Raw genomic sequence first — 7,178 nt, 5'->3', positions numbered from 1 at the left:
TACAGACTAACAGAACAGGTGTGAAAAATAGATGCATCCTTCAACTGCAGCCAAGAGACATATGTCACCACCAGGAACAGATATCTGCTTAGGTTAAAAGAATAAAAAGTGGTATTCCAAGCAAAGAGAAACAAACAGGTGTAGCTATTTTAATATACAGCAAAACAGACTTTAAATCAAAATTGATCAGAAGAAATAGGGAAGAACACTACATGCCCATTAAAGGAAAAATCCACCAAGAGGACATCACAGTTCTAAACATTTATGCACCAAACACAAGGACACCCAAGTTAATAAAATAAACCACTACAGCTAAAATCACAATTGACTCCCACACAGTGGTACTGGGTACCTTCAATACCCTGCCCTTGCCAATAGACAGGTCATGCAGAAAAAAAACTAAACAAAGAAATGCTGGAGTTAATCTCATAAATCACATAGACCTAATAGACATCTACAGAACTGTCTAGCCAAACACTAAAAATTGTACTTCTTCTCAGTAACCCATAGAACTTTGCTTTTAAGAGAAAGAACTTTCTTGATGATGGTGTTGATGCATTTTTTAAAGAAATGAGGAGTTTCCTGGGTATACTACATGTGGCTAACTTTCCTCTGAAAATTAAGACACTTAAACTGAGGAGAGGTGAGGATCCATGGTGTCTCCACACAGACTAGGACCGCCATTCCACAAGCACAGAGCTGAAGCCTCAGTTTGTCAGCCCTCCCTGTGGTCTAATCCATAGGGTTATGAAGATTATACCAGTTTGCTTCTCCAAGTCCAAATGAATGAGCAAAGAGAAAGAGGGTGGGAGAAATGCACTGCTCACATATGTTTTTCCTTCTCAGTGAACCCTGTTGAATAGAGATCCTCACTGGAAGAAAGAATCAATGCGAGATCTATTCTAAGGTCTATCTTGATGAGCTTGTGGACAGTTGAGCTGATCCCCTTGGGGTCTTTGTGATTTCTTCTTCTCACTTTGTCTTTGCAATCAGGGAAAGCAGGCTTGCACAAAGAACGATTATTGGAGTGGAATCAGGTAGCAACTGATTTGAGACCAAATTCTGATATTTCAATGACTATGACATCTCGGCAAGGCTGGATTTCCTCATCTGTATAATGGAAAGAGCCCTACTCAGGGTTGGTGAGGCCTTAAAACAGAACAGACCAGAAATGTGACAATGAGTGAGCTATTCCAAAATGCACAGAATTTCAAACTGTTATTAACGAAGCAAGAATACTTTGTAGGGGTTGGGGATTTAGCTCAGTGGTAGAGCGCTTGCCTAGCAAGTGCAAGGCCCTGGGTTCAGTCCCCAGCTCTGAAAAAAAGCAAAGAAAAAAAAAAAGAATACTTTGTAATCAATGGAATGTCCCTGTGTAACTATGAACCGTGTGTAATTTCCAGTGACACATGAAAAGATGAAAGCTCTAAGTCTCAATACTGATCCACACATATTCGACATCGTTCTCAAGCAAGGAGACTCTCCACATATAACTAGCGAGCCTGTGGAACACAGAGATGGTAATTATACATTCCATTGTGTTCTCTGTTCATCCCACTGGAAGGCAAACAGTAAGTCACAGAAACTAACTAATTAAATGTATGATCTTCCTGTTCTGATATACCCTGATAGTCCATTGACTTCTCCCTAAATGTGCATTATAACAACTACCAAAGGGACTATTACTATGACCAGATCAGAACACGCACTTACAGAAGCTATTCTCAACCTCTGGGTCTCAAAATCCTTTGGATGTCAAACACCGGATTCCCTGCATATCATATATTTTACATTATAATTCATAACAATAGCAAAATTAGAGTTATGAGGTAGAAATAAAAAAATCTTTTATGGCTGGGGTCACAACACCAGGTCAAAGCATTAGGAAAGTTGACAGTCAGTAACCTAAGGTATTGGTCATGCCTCATACACTACATGTTCAGTACACTCGCCGATCTTTCTTCTCCTACAGCCATATTCTCTCATCTGCTACTTGTTTTAATAAAGATGAGATGCCTCCTGCTGGTCAACACAAGCAAGAGCCTTCAGGCTAAATCAGCCCACCACAGTTTTTGTCAATGTCCTCCCTCTCTCCCATATGTCCACACACTACAGATGCCTGTGTCGGTGCTACAGCAACAGAGATGAGTCTTTACACATGTGCGGATTAGGTCTCAAAGCTGACTGTAGTACCTGGATGCTTACAAGAACAGTTCCATGATCCCTGATCAAGGTCCCCCACCACCACCCCTTTGTGCTCCTGTGCTGCTTCCTGGGAGCCACTGTGATGGATGCAGTCACCACTTCATGATGGGATCCAGAAGTCTCAGGATTTGACCACAGATTCAACACCCCCAGAGAGCAAAGTTGTGAGAATTTCTGATAAGGAAAATGAGCTTGACCAGCCCAGACCTGTGGAATCCAGTCCTTCCTTTCTCCTACTTTGGAGCTATAAAAGCAGGAACCAGGGCAGGACCACAGCAGAAGCTCACCCCAGGCTGCACCCCTGGCACAATGCAGGCCCTGCTATTCCTGATGGCTCTTCTCTTGCCTTCTGGAGCTGGAGCTGGTGAGTTTGCTCTTCACCTCCCTAACCTCTGAGCTTTCAGCAACCGACCTTAATCCCTTAGCTTTGACAACAGAGACCCTGGAACATGAGGCAGGATCCTAAACTGACATAGTCTAGGGGAAATCTCTAGGACAAGGAAGAATGAAAAACTAATTCTCCTTCACACCATTTCATCAAAATGCTCTGTTCTGAAAGGCAGCTCCTCTCTGGCCTTCCCTTAGTGTGGAGGAAGACAGGATGAGTGAAGAACAAAATGCCTAAAGGAAATAGAGCACCAGAAACATGAATGGTCATTGTGTTCTGAATGAAGGATGAGGGTGGACAGGGAGCTGTGGGGAGGAAAGATCAACAGGAGAGAGAAGACCAAAGGACCTGTGGAGGGGCCTGAGCCCCATGTGAGGTGGGGTGGGCTTGGAGCAGTCGCTCAGCTTTAGCCCCATATTTCTCTGTCAGTACTGTGTTAGGGAGCCTGCAAGCTTGTGACCGTGGACTGGGTGTTCTTTGTTCCAGAGGAGATTATTGGTGGTGTGGAGTCTATTCCACACTCCCGCCCTTACATGGCCCATCTGGACATCGTCACTGAGAGAGGTTACAAGGACAGCTGTGGTGAGTTTCTCATAAGCTGTCAATTTGTGCTGACTGCTGCACACTGTAATGGACGGTAAGAGGCTTCTCTTCCTGTGAAGACATCCATGAGCCAGAGTCACAGAGCAGGAGAGACCTGAGGAAGTCTCTGAGCCCTGCTCATCTCCAGATGGGCTCTCCTTACACTGAGAGGACACTTCCTGGACCGTTTCATGTGTGGTCTCTGTTTTCAGAGGTCAGAGCTTTAAGCAGGGCTCCAATCGGAACAAAAACCATAGCTCTCGCCTTGTCCTGGTGTCTCCAGGGCTCAGACATGGGCAGGGAACAACTCAATTTAGAGTGCTTCCCACCATGTACAAAGACATGGGTACAATTCTAGTACTGAGGGTGGGGACAGTTCTCAGTCCTGTGTTTCCCTGAGCCCTGCGGCAATGGTCCTGGGAGCTCCTTCTCAAGTCTGTCTAGGGGCTCTGCCCTGGGACAGAGAAGAAAGACTCTGGTGTCGCTCTCCTCAGAAGGAGTCCTGCCCCTAAGACCAGAACTTATCACTGGTTCTTTCTCTGTCAACAGAGAAACCACTGTCACCCTTGGAGAACAAGAGAGAATCCACAGAGCAGAAGATAAAAGTGGAAAAACAAATCGCTCACCCAAATTACAACTTCTCTTCCAAGCTCCATAACATCATGTTACCGAAGGTGACGTTATTTTTCTTGCCCTGCTTGAGTCTCCCAACACTAACTCTCCCTCTGGCTCAGGCCATAGAACGCTCTCTTCTCCAATCCCTTTCCTCAGAATCCACTCGTGAATTCCCAATGGGAAAGGCCCCATGTCTCTTCTCTTCTTCGGCCAACAGCTTGAAGATCAAGCAGAGTTGACTCCTGTTGTGGATGTAATTCCCCTGCCTCGGCCCTCTTATCAAGCCTGGGAAGATGTGTCGAGCAGCTGGCTGGGGCCTAACTGGAATGACAGATCCTTCTACAGATACACTGAGGGAGGTTGATAAAGAGGCCTGTAAAATCTATAGGCGTTATGACGAAAGCTTCAAGGTCTGTGTGGGCAGTCCTAGAAGGAAGAGATCACCATATGAGGTGAGTACACACCTGCTCTTCCTCCCCACATCAGAAGACAGTGTCAGTGGAGGAAATGTGCCAAACATCTCTCCCTGGCAGTGCTAATGCCTGTGTCCTTAGCTCCTATCCCTGAGGCTCTGGAAACTGACATTGTCCCTGTCCATCTCATCTCCCTGTGCCCAACCCCTTCCTACATCCTTCCCACAAGGCTAGACACTAGACAGGAAGGGAGTAAAGGGAGACCTGTTAGCACTGGGGCAAGGCAGGGGAATTAGGAGGGGGTGGGAATCAGGCAGTAAATTCCTAACTTACAATGTATAGGGAACCAGGGCCTCTTATTTCACCCTGGGATTAACTATGGTGGTGGGGGTAGTTCTGTAGTTGCAGGAGAGTAATTGTTGCTCTTAGTATGTTATTTCTAATACACAGGGAGACTCTGGCGGACCGCTACTGTGCGCTGGTGTGGCCCATGGTATTGTATCTCATGGACGTGAAGATGCAAAGCCCCCTGCAGCCTTCACCCGAATCTCCCCATAGGTGCCCTGGATTGATACAGTCATAAACACAAGTAGCTGAAAAGCCTGACCTGCATGAGTCAGACTCTCCAAGCCTGAGCTCATCTGGTACCCTTTGGGTTCAACAGAGCCTGTCCCAAGCCTGTCCCAGCCTGTCCCTGTTCTGTCCCTTGCCTGTCCCAAGAGGTTCTCAAGTATACACAAGTCTGTGATGATGGATCGTTCCCTGTAAAGCACCTCAATAAAGACATAACCTCCAGCAGCTGTGTGACTGCACACTGTGCTCTAATCACTTATTCCCTCTCTATGCTTGATGAAGAATTGATTGGGGCTACTACTATCTGACCATGTTAACCGTCTTAAACACTGACCTCCTGGCACACATGTACCACTGTGGATAACTGAATAATATCTACCATGCATGGCTGTGTACAGTGAGATTTCATATCCAGGATAATGTGCACTGTTCCTCTCCTCCACTGTCCTGTCTTCTCATCTTCTCCCTCCTTGTCTCTCAGCTCTTCTGCCCACAAACCCCGTGTCTTAGCCACTGCATCTGTCCACACATCATCGCAGATTCCATGTCTAGATCAGACATGGCTGTTGATCCTTGTGTCCTCACCACCTACCCTGCCATCATCGTCCTCTCAATATTGCACACAGGATAGAACTAGCCTGTGTTGAGAAGAGACACTCCAGCACTCAGCATGTAACCAGTACTTACCATGGTGGCTGTGCTTCTGAGCCACTCCCATTCAACCGCCATCTTCCCCAAAGAGCCAGCCTTTCAGAAGAATGCCCAAGCTGAGTGAACTTATAAGTGGCCTGCTCTCCTCTTACGAGCCAAAGCCCATTGTCCCTAGTCAAGGGAAAGAATGCTTTACCTACAGGTTTCTTTGGAATCTAAAGGGAATGAGACCACACATGAGATCTGCTGGGCCCCAAGAAGGAATAATGTGATGGGTGTGGCCCTCTGACCATGAAAATTGCTGCCACAACCAGCCCCCGACCAGGACCTCAGCACCTCAGCCCTCCTCAGAGCCTGGCAGTCTCATGTCTAGTTTTCAGCTTCAGCATGGTACAGTGGCGATATAAGGACAGCTATCTAAGTACAAGGCTGACTATAAGTTCTATTCTAACTCTATGGGGGCAGGGAGCACGTATGGGATTGAACAGCGTATAAAGATCTTTAATCAATAAAGAATCCATGTTGGTTCATTGTTAACTGGGTGACTGTTGTTCATTTTTTGTAACTTTGGTTATATTTGTATAACTAAATCATAGGGTCTTTTCTCATTTTGATTTACATTGCTGTGTTTTGGGCATCGTCTCACTGTGTGGATCAGACAGAGTTCCAACTCATGATCCATCTGTCTCAGCCTCCCCAGTGCTGGGACCCCAAGCCGGCTCCACCATGCTCGGCATACACAAAGGTCTCAAAAGGTGAAACCCAAAGCAGGGACAGTAGCTGTGTCTTTTCCTAGCAGATGTGAATACTCACTAACCTGCAGCTGAGGGCGCACTGCCTCCTTACCCCACACTCTAAGGAGCACATGGACTTGGGACAATCTTCCTCCCTGAAGCTGGGCAACTGGAGGTGAGGAGAGAGTGATTGCCGCACCCTGCAGCCTGGCCTACAGCAATAGGGGCACAGGAGGAAACTCCTGAGAGCTGAGCTGAGGGCACAGGATGAATGACTTCCAGAAAGGTCACCTCCACAGAACAAACCCCATCACGTGATCCCCAAGTGTCAAAAAAAGCAGTTGGTGACCCAGACGCTCCAAAAGCAAGATAAGAGACCATCACTATTCATCACTACTAACGGTCATTCTCAGGCATGGTGGAAGGGGGTGCAAAAGCAGCAGGCCCAGTGCACTCTGGGAACAAGAAAACAGCCATGGTCTCCTGGGGTCAGCAAGGGCACATGAAGATAAGGTTTTTTTCAATTATGGTGCAGTAGCAGGGCTGGGCAGCCTAGCTTAAGAAAGCCTCAAGGAGTACCCTAGCAGCAGATACACACTGAGGGTAGACATAACAAAAGAGCTCAGCCAGCCACAGCTGAAAAAAGTGTCCAAGAAGTCAGCAGGTGCTCGTCCAAGCTTTGCAAAAGTAGAAACATAACCCAGGCGGTTGGGGATTTAGCTCAGTGGTAGAGCACTTGCCTAGCAAGCACAAGGCCCTGGGTTCGGTCCCCAGCTCCAGAAAAAAAAAAAAAAAAAAAAAGAAAGAAAGAAACATAACCCAGAAGTCAGCAAAAGCCGGTAAAACTTCAGACTCAAAAAAAAAGAGAGTGCAATGGAGAAAGATGTGCAGGTTTAAGTGCCAAACAATGACTAAAGGAGATTTCCATTCAGAAAACAAGAATGCTTACAATGAGGAGAATCCGGTCTCTGGTGAACCAGGGTTATTGATATCCTGCAGCAGGTGTTGCCACCTGAC

At 46.6% G+C, this 7,178-nt stretch overlaps 1 pseudogene; it reads left to right on the top strand.

The window, feature by feature from the left end:
• The first annotated feature begins 2,514 nt into the window (after positions 1-2,514).
• On the top strand, positions 2,515-4,800 carry LOC134482066 (mast cell protease 1-like; annotated as a pseudogene).
• The last annotated feature ends 2,378 nt before the right edge of the window (positions 4,801-7,178 follow it).

The sequence above is a fragment of the Rattus norvegicus genome, chromosome 15, assembly GCF_021556685.1.
Source record: "Rattus norvegicus strain SHRSP/BbbUtx chromosome 15, alternate assembly SHRSP_T2T, whole genome shotgun sequence".
Lineage (NCBI taxonomy): Eukaryota > Metazoa > Chordata > Mammalia > Rodentia > Muridae > Rattus > Rattus norvegicus.
This window is presented reverse-complemented; position numbering and strand designations above follow the sequence as displayed.